The 22032-nt window shown below is 32.1% G+C and overlaps 1 protein-coding gene across 4 annotated transcripts in view; it reads right to left on the reverse strand.

The window, feature by feature from the left end:
• SEMA3A (semaphorin 3A) overlaps positions 1-22032 on the reverse strand; it is a 554212-nt gene that overhangs the window by 353736 nt on the left and 178444 nt on the right. Inside the window, exon 1 of one of the 4 annotated variants that reach the window (XM_016957659.4) lies at positions 4178-4331. The exons of the other annotated variants lie outside the window; for them this stretch is intronic. The gene's annotated coding sequence lies outside the window, so the exon portion shown is untranslated. Of the gene's footprint in view, positions 1-4177; positions 4332-22032 lie in introns of those variants that run through there. 4 annotated transcript variants of the gene reach the window in all.

The raw sequence follows: 22032 nt of genomic DNA on the forward strand, positions 1-22032 counted from the left end.
GCTTTTAAAAAAATTACACTGAAACAACATTTCCCTTAGAAAATAAACAGAAATTCTATAAACTATCATACAACTAAAATAACCTGGAGCTTAAATGTTTGAGTTTATTCATATATTAAGATCTTGTAAACTTTCATATATATGTATTTTATAATATATACACATTATTTACATGTATATATACCTTATGAAACATACAGTATTAAATACAAAATACATATTCACAACATATATGCATATGTACACATTTGTGTGCTTGTACACACACGCGTGTACACAAACACTCTTTGGAGAATCCTTATTAGTTGATTTGTATATGCTTTGCTATCATTTTAATTAGGCAACCTTTGAATCTAAATCACCCAAGTGCCCAAGTGTTCAGTACGACCAACGTTTCTGGAGTCCCTATTTCTTTCAGAAGATATTTTGATGTTGTTATATATATATATATATGTGTATATATATATATATACATATATATGTTGTTATATATATGTATATATATATACATATATATGTATATACACACACACACGTATACACACATATATGTTACATACTGTATATAATATACATTATACATGTGTATATAGATGTGTATGTATATTATATATGTAGGTATACATACACATATATAAGTGTATATATATGTATAATATATATTCTATATAATATAATTGTTTTCATTAAGCCATGATTTACTAGCAGTTATAACTGCAACTTACACTGGTCATTTTCTTTTAAAATAACATAGTGAAATTATTGGAAAGACTTAAAGCTGTCATTGATATTGCTAGAAAAGTTCCAAATTTAAAATATTTCCCTCTCTTTCTCTTCTCTCCATCCATCTCGCCTTCCATTTTTCTCTTATGAGAGGCTGGGAAGATGTATATGTATATACATATTTTAGATGTATATATATGTATTATATATGTGTGTATATATATATATATTTATATATATAACTATATGTGACTCCTGATAAGAAAGTCTTTCTTGGCTACAGTTATGAACCTTGGTACAATCACTATTTTGGAACCTTCCTAATGTTTGCACTGTCTCGTATTCTAAAATTATTTGCAGTATAGTTTTATTATTCTTCTCTTTGAAATAGTATGTATAAAATATTTCTCTTTAATCACACTATACACTTGACTCTAATTACATCATGCATTGGTATTTGTCATTACTTTTTGAGAATATCAGCTTGATGATTTTAAATACTTATTTTTTTCTGAAGTTCTGTTGTCATCCTAAGCCACAGAATCCAATTTTGAAAGTAAAACAGCTAAAATCATAGGAAGAGTAAAATTGTACTTCTATAAGCCCTCTCACGTAAGCTATTTGTTTTGTAATTCTGTGAGAACAAAAATATTGACTCATAGTTCTTCGGGAATAAATGAAGTTAATTACTTAGTTTCCTCCTCTGTGGTCTTAATCATTTTAACAATAGGCTTTCATTCTTTACATTATCTGATAAGAAACTGGTATTTTTTTCTTCTTCAGTTGGACGGCACCATATACAGTTTTACACTTAAAGTAATAGATAAAACTGTGCTCGTTGAATGAGTTTATGATAGCAAGGTCTTGAAGTGTATGCCCAAATGTGACTTATGGTGAGTGAAAATGGATTATCATTTTACAAATATAATACTCAACATTTTTACCCTTTCTATGTGTGTATGATAGCTTCTCAAATTCATTCTAAAATTGGTCTATATCCTAGACATTTTAATAGTCTGATGTCTATAAAATCCTCTCAGAATTCAGTCAGTGAGTATATCTAGTTTTGCAATTAGATAAAGACATAACACTTTAATTAAGGCAGAGATTGTCATAATCAATGGTTTAGTTCTTTGGTAATATCAGAGACAAAAACATTACAAACAGACACCCGTGCAATAGGATTACACTTGCCACACCACTGATTTTATACTTAGTCATATGACATGTAGTGTAATGGGACATGACTGCAAGTAACCTGTGCCACATCTGAGCAGAAGCTTTAAGATCCAGCTCATTGTTCTGCTCTTGCTCTTTTCTTTCTGCCATAAGACTAGTATGTCTCAGATTGGGGTTGGTTCTTCATTTTAGAATGATGGTGCAGAGCCAAAGCTGTCCATGATAGACATATAATGTGTGCAATATATAAACTTTGTTGTAATAAGCTATATAGATAGATGTTGAGATCATTTGTTACCATAGTACAACTTATTCTAGACTCACTGAACTATGCAATAGAAAGTGCACGGATGCAAAAGGCGTATAGAAGATAGCATATCAGAGACAATAGTCACTTTTGCTCAATCAAGCAATGCTTGTTTTAGACAAGATTGATTTTATACTGTGTCTGCCTTAATACAGCAAGAATTTGAGGAAATTGCCAGCTAAGACTCGATTAGAAAGTCATTTTTTCAAGTAAAAGCTGGTTTTCTTTAAATATAAATGGGAGGAAAACAATGAAAAACTAATGAGGAAAGTAATTTGATTTGTTTTAGTCTCATAATAAATCCAACATAGTACTATAAAATCATGAAGAATAAATAACACATTAACTGAAAATATTATCTGGAGAAGCTTTTGGTTTGCTACGAATAATTTTCTACTCACTGTTCTAGCTGGTGGAATGAGATCAACAAGTCAATCATTTCCAGAAGGGTAATTAACCTTACCAATATCAAACTCCAAAAGATTAAACATTGTATCAAGTAGAAATTTAAAGATTATAAATGTAATCAGTAAATTTGTCAGATCACTGAACAGGTATGATATGAAATAGCAGACGATTAGGCTGGAGAGGACACGAAATATTCTCCTCCAGATTTTTTTTAACTTTTGAAAATCTTAGTTTCATTAATGACACTACAACTGCAGGCACAAACCCCATGAAGGAAAGACCACAATATATAAGAGTATACACATTTTGTACTTCTTCTTGGATGATCGACACAATAACAATACGCAGGATTTTGAGCTCTGTTTTTAAAATAGCAGGTATGATTATTAAGTCATATAATCATTGTATAGAAACAAATAAAAAATCATCTAGATGGTCTCTGGTTAAAAACAGACTTCAAATAGTTTATCTCTTTCTAAACTAATTATGTAAGAAATCTTTGGTGACTTAAATCTTTCTCAGATTTCATCCTCTCTTAAAAAAAAGATGAAACTGATAAATGTAATAAACTACATATTCTTGTTCTAAATAACTAAATCTAGCAAATGTTTCAGTAGACATATGGTTAAGAATTTCTGAGGAGGGGCGGCAAAAAAATTCTTCATAAAATTTTATGCAAAAACTTATTTCAATTACATTCAAATAGATTACTGTGATAACTAGGTTTTATATTAAGATGTTTTGATGCTATTTAATTTTAACTACAAATTCACTCGATAATCTGATTATTAATCTAAATATATGCATTGGATACAATTGTAGGGATTACTCTTTTTCACATTTTATGATTTTAGGTATTTTTTGTATTACTAATATATATTTTTTCTTTTAAAATTCTGTCTTTCTTCCTCTAATTTTATTTTCTTTTCTCTTTTGTTATTTAGAAAAAGAATGGGAGCAGTGGTGCACATCTGTAGTCCCAGCTACTCACGAAGTTGAGGCAGGAGGATTTCTGGTGCCCAGAAGTTCACTTGAAGGCCTGCCTGCACAATATAGGAAGACTCTATCTCAAAAAAAAAAAAAAAAAAAAGTGCTCCCTGTTTTCAAACTAAACTTCATTTATCGTCTTTTTTCATTTTAATTTGAGAGAAGTTAACTGTGATAAAATATCTCAAATTAGAAAGACCACTGGTTAATTTATTATGTATAATTTTTAAGTTGCAGTATAATTATTGTAACCAAATTAAATCCAAAGTAAGCACCAATATAAAGAGTTACTTGGAAATAAATTAGTTAATATTTTCAAGTAACGATACTTTAAAATCCTTAAAATGAAAAAAAAGAGTTATTTCACAATGCACAGAACAAATGTACACAAAGTAAAAATTCACTTACAAATATACAAAAAACTCCTTAGTTTTTGGATCATACATAGTATATTACCACCCTATGAAGTCCACCATTAACAAGATAAAAGAGGTGCTATAAGTCTATATATTAAAATTATGCTTGGAAGCATTAAGAGAGTAGATAGAGATAGAAAGAGAAAGAGAGATTTACCATTGAAGAGCTCCTGCGAATCTTCTCTCCTGTTACTTGATGATATTTTTATAAAGTGGATTTTTTTATCTTCCATAATCACATTCTATTACTTTCTTTTAAAGCTATAATCCAGAAGCAGATTTTTTTTTCCAAAAGTTAGTGGTCCAAGAAAATAAAGGACAAGGAGAGGTTGCGGGGCGCCCACAATCAAGCCGATTAAACTGCAGGATCTGCGGTTTGTCAAAAACCTTTTTGCTGCTTCACATTTTCTAAAAATGGAAAAGGTGAAGCTTTCACAAGTTGCAGGCTCCAAAATAAACCAGTACGCCCAGCACAAAGCTTGTGATAACAGCAAAAACATTTTTTTTTTCGCACATTAGGAAATTCTACTATTAGCTGGTACCCATCATCATAATAGGGCACTTCTCCATATTAATGTGAGATTTGGCTTATGGACCCTAAAAACTCTTTCTATCCCTCAGGCTAAATTTGTCCCAAAGAAGCATAGTCACAATGTAGCCTTGAGGGACTTTTATACAAAACTTATGGGAGTATACAGATTCTTTCCTTGGAAGGGAAAAATATAAAACAAAACTGGGTCACTAATGGTGATTGTTAGTACAGTAAAACTGAGAACACTCCTTTACTTTTTCTCCTACATTTTATTTTCTGTTTCACTCTCTGATTTTCTAGAGATAGAAGTACTGTGTGTAGAGAATAAAATATGGACTATATGATAGTCACACATGATGCTATGTATCAGTGACAGCATACTCTATCAAAATTCATTTATTTCTGTCCATCACCCTATCTAGGTGTTGAAGTAAGTCTAAGGCTTTTTATATGTGTGTGGAATAGAGCTTTATCATAAGATAGCTTCCTTCTTTTTATATTTTAACTTATATTTTTACAAAATCTTTTCTTACCTAAATATCACTATTTCTCAGCTTAAAATATTAAAAACAAATATAACATGATTTTATTGATATTATTCTTCATTTTTCCAGGCATCTGCTTTTCCTATTCTAAAATTTGTGGTTTAGTTCACATTCACCATACTTGACTATTCCTTGTCTCAACATATTTCATCAGCTATTGTGGTTGTTGAGTTGCCAATAAATTATTTAACTGAAATAACTGTTCTCTGGTAGACAGCATTTCTTAGGAAAAACTCCATGAAAATGAAACTACTTTAGGAAGTCTTGAAAATGCAAAACAGTATTAAAAATATCTGATTTCTGGGTAAGCTCTGAAAAAAATATGATTTAAGGTATATTTGTTTCTTAAAATTCAATTTATCTAGAGACAACTGGTGTATTGTTATGCCATAAAAATAGCGTGAATAATAAAATAAGCAAAAGAAACAAACAAAAAAAGAGAGTTGTCCATAAAATGTTTTTAGGTCATATCCAGGCCTCCATTTTTTAGCCATTAAAATGAATAAACAATAACAAATTCTTAGGCAGTTAGTACAATATTGTTCTTTTTTAACATTTAAAATAAAAGAAAAACATGCACTTAAAAATAAAAATATACATTTTTATATTTAGTGCCATGATTGCTTTAGCTATTACATGTTAATACCAAATTGATAATCACCAACTAACTGTTAATAGTGATGATTTGTGATGACAATTTTGAAACACAGTTTAAATAAGGAAACCATTAAACGTTCTGTATTTGCAACTTGGGTGAATAAATGATTTCTTGGTTTTATACTCAATGAGATTGATAGAACAGAGCTGATGGATCAGTGGGCATAAAAAGCCTTTCCTGTACACTTATATTGCTCAATAATATTTTTCAACAGCCACTCTTATCTTGTGACTTGGGTGATAATATGCAATCCCACCATACCCAGATTATACATTTAGGTATCATCTTGGGAATGCATTGCTCAATGTATTTATGTAAATGGCTATCACAAACGATATAAAGTCACCAGATAATGCAAATAAACAAGGCTAATGAAACAGTAACCTTAATTTCAAGGGACTTATTGTCTCCTAATATACTACATAGATGTTGATTAGTTTAGCAATTTGTCATATATCAGGCACCAAGGCGCAGAGGTAAGAATAACAGCAGCTACTATTACTGGACATTTATTATAATTCAAGGACTGTTCAAAACACCTAATACCTATTGGTTATTTTAATACTTAGAACATTTCAGTGAGTTTGTTATTTTAAATTCACTGTACAGGTAAGAAAATGGAGGGAGAGAAAGCTCAATGAATTTGGATAACCAGTGACAATATTAGAAAATTATTCGACCTGATTGAAAAGATTCAGATCTTAATTAGGAGGTTCTGTGGCCTTTGCATCAATGTGATCAGGAATATTTAGAGGGAAAAGGAAAGCTGGAAGAGTCAATAGACCAGAGTGCTCAGCTCATTGGTGCTAGGCTCTAAGAAAGGGCAATTTTTGTAAAAAATGCAAATGCATTTTTGTTGAGTAAGTCTGGTGCACCAAACAGGAAGGGGGAAGGGGGTAAAGAGGTAGATTATATCCAGGATTTACTTCAGTGGCATAATAATTTCCTTAACTTCATCAGTAAAAGTTACTAAGAATCCCAAGGCTTATTAGCCAGGAGATTCACAGACCACCAAGAATTCCATGTAAAATTCACCTGCTAGATGAACTTGCATTGGAAATTTTCTTAAATAACATTTAACTAAAGATTGGCATTTCCTTCATTTATAAAAATAGATAACAAACCACAGTGGTATTAGCAATATCTGTGACATTATCACCAAAATATATTGCAGATATTTTCATATCACAATATACTTCTTTTGTAAATCTTAAAATCTCATTTATACTCATAACTTTTTAAAAGTTGTGTTATTAACAGGTCTTTCACTAGATCCTCTTATTTAACGATTTAAATGAAAAGCACATGTATTGCTAAATCACAAATTTGTGTTTTTCAATATTTTTATAATTTTCACAATATAATGGATTTTCCTTGTTAACACTATATATTTTATATTACGCATTTAAAAATCACCATTCTAAGAAGTGGTTCAGAGAATTAATTCACTACACTGCCAAAGACAAGAAAATAAATGATTTCTTTTTGCTAAACCCAAAGTAGGAGCCCAACTGATAGCAAGGACTTCAGTTGAATCACTTCTCTGTTACCATATCTGACACTGTCACACTTCTGTTTCTTATTTTCTGGGCCCACACTATGATTATGATAATGGAAGCACTGATTCCCTTGACCACACATCAAGATAATTTGGTAATAAATTTAATATGGTTAGTCTTAATAATACCTTACAGGGTATATATATTATAATCTCCTTCCTTCCGTAAGAAAATAATTTTTTGTCTCTGGGTATTATAATTTATTACCTTTTTTGTCCATCTTAAATTAATAATCTATGTATAGGCTTTTTGCTTACTCTGTTAGGATATAGTTAAAATAATATGTTTCTTCCAGTACAATGAAAAAGTTAAGTTTCAGCAGGAATTCCTCCAAAGAATTTCTAAAAGTTTATTAAAAAAATCTAAGTAGTTGTTTCCTATGCTAGCCTAATCATATATTTTATATTGCTAGCATCAACTAATAATATTATTGGATGCATGTAGTTGGAAATGTAAAATTATTTATAAAAAGTAAAAGTGAAATACAATTTCATTTGCAAAATAAACAAACAGTTTAAGGTATCTTTGTTAGGTCATTTTGTTCACAGAAGGGAAGTTTTAGTGTACTTGAGAAATAAATTAAGTATTTTTTTTCTGCACATGGGTTTATTTCACAGTAAAAATATAAACTATGTACAATTGTTGAATTGCAATTATTATACAATGTGGGGTGTCATGATGTAGTGAGAGAGCAGGAGATTTGAAATCACATGAAATTTCTCCAAATTACTTGCTGTGTTACACTAGTGCAGGTTGTCTAATCTCTCTGTGCCTTCCTTCTTTCTTTAGTAAAATGAGTATCATTGTGATTTTCATGTAGAATTATTGTTAAGATGAAATGATGAGGTATATAGAAATGTTTGACTCACTGGTGTGTTAAATATATACTGGCCATCAATATTGGTGAATTACCTCATATTAGTCCAATATGTATTTAGCTGAATTTCATTCTTCCTTGTTGACTTTAGGAAAGAGTTCTTATTTGATAATAACAAGTTTGATTACAATCACACTTTTCGAAATTTTAGTTTACCTCGAAAAAATCAAGTGATTTGGACACAATGTATGGAGGAGAACACATAGATTGTAAACCTAAATCCAGTTGATAATTCTAATCCCATGTCATAATCATTAGTTCTCTTTTGGTTAACTCTAACTGTATCATTACAGATATAACTCAACAAATATTTATTCATGAAAATTGCTCTTTATTGTATGTTTTTCCAAGTTACATTTACATGATTTGTGAAACAAAATGAACTATAATTATCACCAAAATTAAAATGTTAGGATACTAGTTTATGAAAGTGCAACAGAGACTCAATATAACACAATCTCTCTGCACAGTAAAATCAGCAATAAGTATAAGAAAGTAAAATACACATGATCTAAGACCAGACTGCCTGGGTTGATATACTTGCTCTGCAACTAACCAGTTATGTGACCTTAGTTTAATTGTATGTAAAATGATACTAATACATAGCAATACTAGGTACTAGTCCATTTTCATATTGCTATGAAGAAATACCAGTGGCTCACGCCTGTCATCACAGCACTTTGGGAGGCCAAAGCAGGCAGACCACGGGGTCAGGAGATCGAAACCATCCTGGCTAACACAGTGAAATCCCGTCTCTACTAAAAATACAAAAAATTAGCCGGGCGTGGTGGCGCACGCCTCTAGTCTCAGCTACTTGATAGGCTGAGGCAGGTGAATCGTGTGAACCCGGGAGGCGGGGGTTGCAGTGAGCCAAGATAGTGCCACTGCACTCCAGCCTGGCCGACAGAGCGAGACTACAGAAAAAAAAAAAAAAAAAAAAAAAAAAAAAAAGAAGAAGAAGGAGGAAATACCTGAGACTGCATAATTTATAAAGAAAAGAGGTTTAATTGACTCACAGACTCACAGTTCCGCATGGCTGGGGAGGACTTGGAAAACTTATCATGGTGGAAATCACTTCATCACAGGGTGGCAGGATGGAGAATGAATGCAAGTAGGGGAAATGTCAAACACTTATAAAACCATCAGATCTCATGAGAACTCACTCACCATCATGAGAACAGCATGGGGGAAACTCCCCCCATGATTCCATTACCTCCCACCAGGTTCTGCCCTTGACACATGGAGATTATGAGAGTTACAATTCAAAGTGAGATTTGGGTGGGGACACAGAGCCAAACCATATCATACTACTTACTCCATAGTGTTGTGAGAATTAAATGAATTAATACTTGTAGAACAAATGTCTGTCACAAGCATCCCACAATAAAATACACTTATTTTCTCACTGTTATCATCATTCATAGTTTAATTATGGATATGGCTTGGCTATGTCCCCAACCAAATCTCACCTTGAATTGTAATAATCCCCATGTGTCAAGGGCAGGGCCAGGTGGAGATAATTGAATCATGGGGGCAGGTTTCCCCTATGCTGTTCTCTGGTAGTAGTGAATAAGTTTCACAAGATCTGATGGCTGTGTAAATGGGAGTTCTCTGCACAAGCTCTCTCTCTTGCCTGCTGCCATGTAAGATGTCCCTTTGCTCTTCCTTCATCTTCTGCCATGATTGTGAGGCCTCCCCAGCCATGTGGAACTGCAAGTCATTTAAACTTCCTTCCTTTATAAATTATAAGTCTCAGGTGTCTTCATTAGCAGCGTGAGAACAGACTAATACAATTATTTTAAAGAAAACATAACTTTTTAGAAAGATACAAAAATAGTATTTGAGGATTTAAAAAATGTGAAATCACATCAGTCATGTTTAAAGTCCATACAGGCTTCCTGAAGAACTTTGCATTTGAGAAGAGGGGCTTCCATTTCTAATACTGAGGGAGAATAGCATGGCAGGTATGTGTGTATTCAGTAGAGCCACACTGCCTAGATTGGAAACTTGATTCTACCACTGCATTCACTGGACAAAATTTGGCAAACAACCACAACTGTGGCCTTCATTTTTTAACCTGTAAAGTGAGGAAAATAATAGTATACCCCTTGTCAGTTTATAATGAAGATTAAATCACTATTTAAATGAACATGATCAAATACTATGATTAAATGCATAATAAATGCTCCATAAGTATTAACAACAATGCTTTCTTTAACGTTCTCTGAAGATTAGCTATCAATAGATTGACTTTAATTAAACTAATTGTGCGTTTTGTTCTATAGTGTAATATTGATGTCAATCAAAAGTATCAATACTCAAGAGTACTTGATTTCCTCTTCAAAAGATGCAATTCACTGTGGTAGGGTTGCTAAACTTTGCTAATATTCATGTTAGCAAAGCTCTTAATCTACATGTTTTTTGTCACTAATCACTACATAATCAAGTGTGCCACATATGACAGACAGACCACCTTCAGCTAAAGCAGAACGTAAGTACAATTCCTTTCTTATAAAGAAAACACTTCTCTGATGAAGAGAAATCATGTCATTTCCTGAGTGGAAGTTCACAAGGGGGTACTTTCAATGTACAAAGAGTGAAAACGAGTAAATTTTGAGTGGAAACATAGGGAAAACCCTGAAGAAATAGTATAAAATTAAAAAAAAAATGCTTCCATGCTAAATATGACCCCTTCTTACAATGAACTATAGTTCTTTAAAAATGGAAAGCTTAATCTCTGATTATATTCTGTCATAAATCATATGGACAGATGTGTGCCTTAGTCATGCATCATGGTTGATTACCATCATTCAAGGTTTATGCAACACAGGCTAAGAATTTTATTTTTTAATTTAGAATTTAATTTTCTGATATTATAACAGACAGTAATATCCCATGAATTTTTCTTTGCTGTAGTACATCTGCACAATAGAAATATTTACATCAAACATCTTTCTTTGTGACTTTAAAATCATATATAAATCTGTTAATTCTCTTCTACAGAGTAGCATATTTTAGTTTTTAAATGTGGTTTACAATAAAGTGTTTGAAAGTTTGTAATTATGTATTACCTTTCCTAGCTGTTAAAATAAATGGTAAATCAACACAATGTCAAAACGTGTAAATAAATAAAATTATCTGAAGAACTAGTGTTTATCAGTGTGATGGCAGAGCCAATTTAAATTTTTGGCACAAAGTCAAGGATTTTAAAAAATTACAGTGTGTGTGAAGACCTTTCAAATATTGTTGAGCTACAGCAGCCTGACTTAGGTGGGTGGGATAAATCCATAGGATGGTTTCCTTCAAAAGCAAACTCTATAGGACCAGAGTAACCTATTGGAGCTTCCATTCAAATCTTGTTCATTAGTGCAAGTCAGAACTGTTACACAGAGAAGATTAACATGAGATTACTCAACATTTCTATTAGATAGAGTCCAGATTTGACATTGGTCATGGATATAAAGTTAATGCTGAATTGGCTTCGGAATTCCATCTCATAGTTATCTGCCAGCTCCAATGAATGAACAAAAACAAGATTGTCATAAAGCAAAAAGAAAAGAACATATGGCTGAAACAAAACAAATGCTGTTTTGGCTGCTAGATAGCAAAATGGTAATTATATATACATTGGCAATCATATTTTATTAAACTAGAACTCTAGATAACAAAATATGTAATTTTTTTAACTTTAACAAGAAAATTCAAAATAATTTCTGAATTTATTTTTCAAAGAGACTTCAATTTATTATGAAGCACATGGTCTTAAAAACCATTTTCTATTCTTGTGAAAAATACATACCAAAATATGCTTAGCTGAATAGACTACAATATATAGGTGAAAATGGAAAAAAAAGACCAGACTACAGTATAATCATTAATCAAAAAATAACTTCATTCTTTCAACGTTCAACAAATACTTATTGATTGATAAAATGTATAAGGCATGTGTGGCATTGTAGAAAACACTATAATTCGGTAGATGCAATCCACTCCATCCATCAAAGACCTTACATTCAAAAAGAAAGACAAAAAGATACTTTATAAAATATGAAGCATGAAAACAAGTGGTATATCTAACAGAATAAATGCTATATATAACTTATGTTTGTCTTTTTAAATAATAGACCTACAGACCTGTCACAATGGAGAATGTATATATCTCTATCTATCTATCTATCTATCTATCTATCTATCTATTTTTAAACAATTATTTAGTTGGGTCAAGTATGGAGCAGAGTTCTGAAATCTGAAGTTAAGGCAATGGATACATGAAGTTCCTGCTCCTATAAAACTAACATTCAAGTGAGAAGAAATAGACAATCAACTAATCAATCAAACAATCAAATTATGATTTTAAAAAATACTACCAAAGTGAGGCAAAAAAGAGAGTGATGAGTGGTGCTGTTTTAGATCAGAAGGTCAGGGAGAACTTTTCTGGAAAGGTCACATTTGCACAAAGATCTGAATAAAGACAGAAGATTTGCCACAGGATATCTGAATCTGAGACAGAAGAGACTCAAAGTATACAGGGGGAAATATTCTTCTAGGAGTAGCAAGGAAGGCCATGTGGCTGCAGTGGACCAAGCTAGGGGACAGGTGGCAAAGGAGATCAGCGATATATGAGGGAGTATAACCACCAAGAGTCTTGTAGACCATCAAGGAATAGGCAGGCCATGAGGAACCTTGTATTTGCAAGGTTTTGAGCAGAGGAGTGATATGATTTGCCCCATTTTATTTTATTTTAGATAATAAAATATTTAATTAGCCAGTAAAGATTGAATATATTCAAGGAATACAATGATGTTATTCAATATACATATACATTGTTTAATGATTATCACAAATTAACACATCCATCACCACTCGTGCTGTAATTTAAATCACCAGAACTTGTTCATCTTGTAAGAGAACATTTGTATCCTCTGGCCAACATCTCCCCATTTCCCCACCCCCAACACTAGTATCCACTGTTCTGCTCTCAGCTTCTGTAAGTTTACCTTTTCAGATCCACATGTAACTGAGATCATACAGTATTTGTCTTTCTCTGTCAGGCTTATTTCACTTATCATAATGTCTTTCAGGTTCATCCATGTTATAAAAATTGGCAAGATGCTCTTCTTCTTTCTGGCTAAATAATATCCCTCTGTGATCTGGCGTACTTCAAAAGAACCACTCTGGCAACATGGTGGAGTATGGACTATAGAGCTGCCTGTGCAAGCATGGAGATAATTTAGAGAGCTTTTACAATAGTTTAGAGGAAAGATGCATGTTGGTTGCTTATGCAAGGGCATTCATAGTGATAATCATTAAATAAGTATTTCTGATCAAATTCTAAATTGATTAATTCTATAGTATAAAGAGACAAATATAAACCAAAGTTAAGTGTTCTATGAAGCATAAACAATAAATATTTTCTTGAATTATTTGCTTTTGACTTATTTGTGTTTTTGGACATATAACTAAAACCTATGGGTAAATCACAGTTTCACTGTGGAGTTACAGAAAAGATACAGAATGATTAATTTTATTTTGTAAAATTTCCTTGTAAAAAATTGAATTTATAAGTGATATGTATTTAATAAATATTTTATGTATATTCATTTGATGATTATTTTTATTCAGTTTTGTGAAAATTTATGTGGCATAAAAATTTATCCTTGTGTTGAAAATAGTCTAGAAGGCTGTTACAGGCACAATATCATAGACCTGTTTTTAAAATGATAGCTTGTCTGACCAAAACAACCAATAGGGAAAAGACTCCCTATTCAATAATGGTGCTGGGATAGCTGACTAGCCATATGCAGTAGACTGAAGCTGGACCTCTTCCTTACATCATATACAAAAATTAACTCGAGATGGATTGAAGACTTAAATGTAAAATGCAAGGCTACAAAAATCCTGGAAGACAACCTAGGCAATATCATCATGAACATAGGCATGAACAAAGATTTCATGGCAAAGAAACCAAAAGCAATCACAACAAAAGCAAGAATTGAAAATGGGATCTAATTAAACTTAAGAGCTTCTGCATAGCAAAAGAAACTAACAGAATAAACAGACAACCTACAAAATACTTGCAAACTATGCACCTAACAGAAGTCTAATATTCAGCATCTATAAGGAACTTAAATTTATAGAAGAAAATAATAGGTTATCTGAAATATGCAAAATCTGTTGATGAGTTTATTGCTACTCTTAATAGATTCACAATATTTTCAGAGAGGTGAACATTTGCCTATGAGAGAATTCCAAAAGATCTTTCGAAATAATTTACATAAAATAACTTAATTCTAGGCCATTAGGTATGTTCAATGACAGTCAGAAAGCAGGTAGTCAGTTTTCACTGGAATAATCAGGGGGCACTTCATGTAAAATAAAGTAGTCATGATGGGGGAAAGGGTGAAAAAAATGCTAGGAAGGAAAGGAGAAAGAGAGAAAGGGAGGTAGTGGGAGAAAGAAAAGCAGGTAGGCAAAGGTAGTGGGAAATAATGAACCATTGATATACGCCAAGAATTATACCAGGATTTTTTCACATATAGCAAGGTACTATCAAAGAGCATGTGTAATTTCTAACAGAGAATGCATGAGAGCATGAAAAATTATTCCTGATTTTTATAAGATCTCTCAGGATATTGTATATGAGATCTTTAAAAAAATCTATAAAATTACGAATTGTATATTTTAACCATCTTTTTTTACAGAATGTTTAATTTTTCAAAGTAACATTATTTTAAACTAGCTCCAATTTTATAACTTTCACCACTGCTAGCTAATGCAAGTAATGTGGCATTTCATCAGAGATTTCAAGCATAAAAGCATGCAAATGATGCAAGCTTCAATGTAGAAAAGCAGCTATGGAACGTGGTCTCTTTGATAAATGGATAATCATAAGGCTGTTTTCCTTTTCGCTAGATTTTTTAGCCAGAGTTAAAATGTAAACTAGGATTAATGGCAACAATATAATGTAATATTTGCATATATTCTCCACACAATTAATCAAACAGAAAGATAATTATAGTAGTTCTAACTTATTGGGATAATGGTTAGATTACGATTTTGAGTTTATGAATTAAATCTTTATAAGTGCTTCCATTTACCTTTCAATAAGCAATTTTGTTGGATTGCATATAATTTCTTTTGTACAAATAAGTTTGTTTGTAAATTATTTTTTAAAAGCCAGTGTAATCTTCAGGAATATTACTCAGAAAACCCAAAATGAATGAGGACTGGAAATTGGAGAAGTCAGTTATTATTTATGGCAGACCTATTTGGGAAAAACCATTTTAGTGTTCTCATCTTTACATTTCATAATACTCATTTGCATTGCCACAATACCATTTGATAAACATACGTAAACATGAATGACCTCTTTAACACCATGTCCTAGAGAAAGTTCTGACATAACATAAATGTTCAGTTCTTGAAAGAAAGAAACAGTCAAAGAGAAAGAAAATGAAAGAGCAGGAGATAGAGGGGAAGAGAGACAAAATAGACAGTAACTTTTAGAATAAGAAGCTTCTTATATGAGAAAAATATCTTTGAAAAACGCAATGTTGCTTGTAATGCATAAAATATTTGAAAGTTTCTCTTTTGATGAGATAGACTCTTATGTACATTGAATAAGTTGTTTATAACTGATCTATTTCGACAACCTATGGTAAATTTATACAGAATGAAAATGTCTTTTATTGTATTGACTTTTATTCATTTTGACTCATTTCCTTCCTTTGTTCATTCAACAAATATTTTCTAAGGATTTGGGGCCTCTACAAGATACTACCAGAAACACAGTTGTGAATGAAATGCAGTCTCAGCAGAAAAGGAGTTCAAATTCCCATAGAAGGGAAAGACATACAAATACATGATGGAAATAAATGCAATAATTTAAATGAATCACACACAGAGTTATACAAAGTCTCTGGGAAATAATTTCAACTTCCTCTCACATATAATTTCCTAACAGAGGTCATTTTCAACCTGGAACTTTTTATTCATTTATTTATTTATTATTGTTATACTTTAAGTTCTGGGAGACATGTGCAGAACGTGCAGGTTTGTTAAACATAGGTATACATGTGCCATGGTGGTTTGCTGCACCCATCAACCCATCATCTACATTAAAACCTGGAACTTTTAAGAAAAAAAAACCCGATTGCATCAAGCAAACGGGGATGTTGTGAAGGGGGTAAGAGAAATCAATGACATTTTGGCAGAGGTAACATTATGTATAAAGGCATGAAGGCAGTAAAACATTGAGTGTTCAAGACATTACACGTAATTTTCTGTTTCAAACCAGACATTATAATGAAACAAGTAGGTAAAAGATGAGTTTTGAGATGTCATGCAGCCGTGTCCAACCCTTTGAATGTGAGAACCTTTTTGCTTAAATGTGGTGGTGGATATCACCACATTATGCCGGTTTATTTATTTTATTTTATGTTTTTCAGCTCATCAGCTATTGTTAGTGTTAATATATTTTATATGTGGTCCAAGACAATACTTCTCCAATGTGGCCCACGGAAGCCAAAAGGCTGGACATGTGTGGTCATGGCAAAAGATTTGAGGAAGATTGTAATCAAAGAAGAAACATGCACATATCAAAATTTTAGGAAGGACACTCTCCCAGAGACCTAGAAGAAAGACTGAACAATTAGATCATGTGACTATTATAATATCCAAGTGAACAACAATGAGATTCTAAAATAAGATGGAGGCCGTAGTTTTGTTTACCATACCCTTATAAAATACACTGCTACATTATATTTTCTAATTGAAAATTAAAATAAACATTTAGTGCAAAATAAGAGGGAACACAGTGTATAATTTCAAAAGCTGTGTTATTTTATATCACATACTTGCACTTCTCTTTGTGCTTTCACATGGGGTCTCTCTGGCCTTGAAATAAATTACAGTCCCACACTGCAAAATTTTATGGTATTATTTTTCTGGCCAACTTAGAGCTTGTAACTGCTGGTTTAATTGATGTGTTTCACTATTTGATTAATTCAATAATAGTGATTTTGGGCCAATCATAATAATCCATATCAGATTCCCCACACTTTTACCTAATAAGCAAAGATGAAGCATAATCTAGAAAACACAGATTCTCATAACCAATAACATAAGTAAAATAAAAGCAAGGCCAGTTGTGTGCAATTTATTTTAAGGCATCACTGGCTTATACTTAGCAGAAATAAATATATTATATCCTGGATATATGTCTCATTGCTCATTTTAACCTATATAACAAACCTGCACATGTACCCCTGAACTTAAAAGTTAACTTTAAAAAATAGATCTCATTATTAAGTATTTTCATAGTACATTTCAAAAGTGAAGTTGATAATTATCTCAAAAATAAAGTATGGGTGAGAAAAATGACTTTTTAAATGTACCTCCTGAACAATTAGGAATTCTAATATCAAACTTTGAAACAATTTTAAAAAGTAACAAATTATCATATGCATTTAATTAATAAGATCTACTGACTTAAACGTTTCCAATGAAGTTCATGTGTTTAGATGAATATCATAGTAAACATTTGGAAGATATCAGTGGCAGAGATGGTGAGGACATAAAGTAGGAAGGCACATGTACATTTTCATCTCTTACCACTGGAAGGGTATTACCTAGTTTATTTTTCCTTTACCACCCAAAATAGTCATCTGCAATTGACTTTCTACCGCTTTTTTTCCCCCTGTGGTACATGGGATATGGTAGTTGTTTTTTATTTATTTTTTTGCATGCTTAAATGACTAGGTATTTTAGAATACTACAAGCGCTTTTTTAAAAAAATAATTCAACTCCTCCATGAAGCATATGCTAATGACTGCAATGGTCCTTCCCTCATATTCTGAGATAAGAATGGTTTGGATTTTATTAAATCAAAGAGGATGAAAAGTATAGAAATGGATTATGTTCTTTATCTATCTGTTTGATAAGCATATCTGAGGGTGGCTAGCCAAGGCATTCAAGACATAAACCAACGATTCCATGCCATGGAAAGAAAGGAAAGAATCATACACTGTTAGGTCTTATAGATCAAAGTCAGTATCCTAGGTTTTATATTTGAATGTCATGACCTATGTAGAAATGTACTGAATGAAGTTTCAAATAGTCAATACCTGTGACAGATACGGTTTTCTTTTTTGAACTATTGATTGCTTTTCTGAGTAATCTCCAAATCCTACTTTGAAGCCATCCAATCTGGATCACAAAAATACGTCAAGAACTTTAGGGTATCAAAAAAACAGAAGTATCTAAGATGACTAAGGAATTTGCCAGGGGTATTTGGAAGAATTTTTGGCTTTCTTCCAAAGATTTTTTAGCTTGAAATCAAGGCTTAATATTTTATGACAAGAGCCTTCTACCTTAAACAAAGTCTGTTGAGTTTCTGCTTTTAATCCCAACCCATAATTTTATAATAAAGTTTGAAAATGAAAGATGCAGGTGATTCTAGTTACTTTAACTGTTTCAAATTCACTTAATTTTTAAGTTAAGTTTTCATTGCCCCTTATCTACAATGCATTGAAATTGTTCTTTATTACTAGCAGTTTGTGGTTTTATATGCTTCTAACTAATCATTGTTCATTATACCAAGAGAATCAGATTTCCAACTATGGTTTGATGTCATTGTGTATATACAGGACGTCCACAGGTGCCTGGAAAGCCATAAAGAAAAAGAAGGAAACCAGCCAAGACTAAAGTTTCACAGATCCAGATGTGGCTGCTGCTGCTGTTTGGGGAAAAAAAAAATAACACATTTTAGACCTTGGCATTTCAGCATTACAGCTGGCAAGTAATAAGAGAGAATGAAGTCTGTGTGCGTGCATGTGTGCGTGCATGCTCCTTTTGTGGCAGAAAAGGGGGAAATGGAAGGCAGGAAAGTCCAATCTGCTGGAGTAAAATAGAAATGTGGATGAGAGCCTGTTCAACCCCACTGGCAATGAGGTATTTCCCTTTTATTAATGAAATGTTCTGGCACGGTGGAAAAATATAATTTGCATGAATGAGCACATCAATCTAAAAAAGTAAAAGTCCTGACTCCTGGTCATTTCTTTCAGCTTATTCACAAAATTCTCATAAGCAGGATTCAGTTGTCTTCCTCTTTAGTTAAGTTACTTATTTTTTACCATTATTCAGCCATATATACCCTTCAGAGAGAGTTCCAACAAAGGATCTGGAGACTACATAGGTCATTGAATCATGTGATATGTTAATATCAAGTGGCTCATAGCAGATGTTCCTATCAGAATATTACAAATAAACCCAAAATTCTAAGTCCCAACGACTCATTTCCAGAAGAAAATAACATTATATTTGCTTAATATTAAAATGTTATTAATGTGATTGTAAATTATTATGAATTATTTTTCATGTATATGTAATCTACCTCTTTTTATTTTTCACAGTGCCCATCACTGGATACACCACCAATGAAAAGAGATGTTCTTAATTCTACGAAGTCTTGGACAGTAGTCTGCAGAAATCTAAATGACGAGACAAGTTAACATCTGTTCATTCTTTATTATAAGTCTACACTTACAGGATAAAATTGAGAAAAGACAATTTAAAATCATCCTAATCTGAAGAAACTAATCCTTGTTTTCTTTCAGTGGCAATTTAGTGTGGTAGTTAAAAGAACATAGCTTTAACATCTGGCTGTGACATCAATCCAAGGCACTGATGAATTGAAATATATGTGTGTGTATACACACACACACACACACACACACACACGTATGTATAAATCTGTGCTTTATTTAAAAAGCATAGAAGAAAAAATAATTTATTTTTTAGTTCTTACCCGAGTAAATATTTACAGTTCTTGACTATATTAAAACATTGAGTACCTTTATTAAGTTTACTATACTGAAATATGTTATTATTTACATGTCTTGACTCCCTACATACATATTATCAAGGTAATGACTTAATATTTCAGAGTTATGAATCATTTTATCATTTAGGATAAGAAAGAGAAATAATGCAATCTCATTCTATAAAAAGTCATGATTCCAGCTAAGACTGGTATCTTTAATAATATATCAGGACTTGATTTAGGGAGTCAATTCATTAGTTCTTTAGTTACCTCCATTGATACTATTTTTGTGTAATTGCTGGTCATGATGGAGCATGTCTTATATAAGATGTGAAAAATGACAATTGTAACTTTGTACTTTTTGTGTCAAATTAGAAATAGCTTTTAAAACTTGCTGTCTTCCAAAATCCTCAGTTGAAGCACCTATCAAGATTTTCATCACAAAAAACTTTGAGATCTCCCTTGATGCTCCCTAAGTTGGTGTTTTCACCTCTGCTAGATTGTATAAAATGCAACACAAGGAAGAAAGTATCCTCCATTGGCTAGTATTCCAACTCAGTAACACTCTAACTTGACCATGATGATATCGAAGATTTTCTACAACACTGACTCTAGAGTCTTTAGCCTCATCATTTACTTCTTTACCATAATGCTTAGCACACATAGAAGAAACTAAAACAAGCAAAGAAACAACACGATGAGGTGAGGAGAGTGACTTTAGTTAATAGAATGATACGAAGGAGTACTTAATTATTATTTCAAAATTTCAAACTGTTCTAGCTTGCCAGGATATACTCTACTTTCCAAAGAAAAATTGAAATGCAGAAAAATACAGTTCTAAGACAAGAAAGTAAGAACATAATCTGGTAAATGTGCTAATTTTGAAATATTTTAAGGAAGGACATTTTCAAAGGTGTAATGCCTATGAGCACTGACACATTTCTCTTTTGTTTTCAGCTTGTGACTTTTATCCAAGACATATGCTATACATACAAAGTGACTAAGTATCTGTTATAATTTAAATGAATTCTAAGCCTTGGGGCATCAGGGAAGTTATTTTTAAATTTTAAAGGGAAAATTACTTTTGAATTTGCCATAGTACGTTGTGTTCCATTGCCAGAAATTTAATCTGAATGCACTGAAAAGAAGAGATGTAGTTTTCACTTTCTGGATTGTGCTATATCCTATATTTAACAGATTTTGTCATATACTTAAAGTCCACCAAATGTACTGAAAAGTAATAGTATATATCCATGTTTCATTTTCTTACAATTGACTAAATACTAAAAACAATAGTTTTTTTCTTAAAAGTGAATCATCTAAAATGCAATAAGTCATCACAAACTAAACTTTGATCACTGCTAGTTTAAGTTCTCTCTACATAATTCCAAATCTCTGAATTGATCTTTTTAAGAGTAAATATTTTGGATTAAAAGTTTATTTTCCATTTATATATTTGCTATTCTACAAATTTTTGTTTTCATAAATATATTAATAAATTTTATGTAATGAAGATTTCAGAGTAATGAAAATAATTTTATAATTAACTTCTAAAGTTAATCTCTATGTTCATAATCTATAATTTACCTCATGAATTTCAATCTAATTTCATGTAACCTGAGATGAGATTTTATGGATTAGAAAAGTTTCCAGAAAACTAGGCTACTTACAATGTATAATCAAATAAATAAGAAAAATATTTTATTAAACTAATGGCTTGTAATAAAATAATTTTAGCCCTCCATCCTTCCCCTTATTTCCTGCACTCTTCCTCCACCTGTTCCCTCACTTTTCCTCCTTGCTTCCTGTTTTGCTCTTCCTTGGTCTTGGCCCTCGCTTCTCACCACCTCTGTCTTACTTCCCTATTTCTCCCCCAACCTGCTGCCTCCTGGTCACCCCCATGTTCTTTTCCCCAACCTCAATCCTCCCTTTTACTACCTCCCCTTCCACTTGCCCCCCTGCTTCTTCCCTCCTGTCTTGATCCACTTTTCATCCCTCCATCTTCTCTCTTGTTTTCCTC

Source organism: Pan troglodytes, chromosome 6 (assembly GCF_028858775.2).
Source record: "Pan troglodytes isolate AG18354 chromosome 6, NHGRI_mPanTro3-v2.0_pri, whole genome shotgun sequence".
NCBI lineage: Eukaryota > Metazoa > Chordata > Mammalia > Primates > Hominidae > Pan > Pan troglodytes.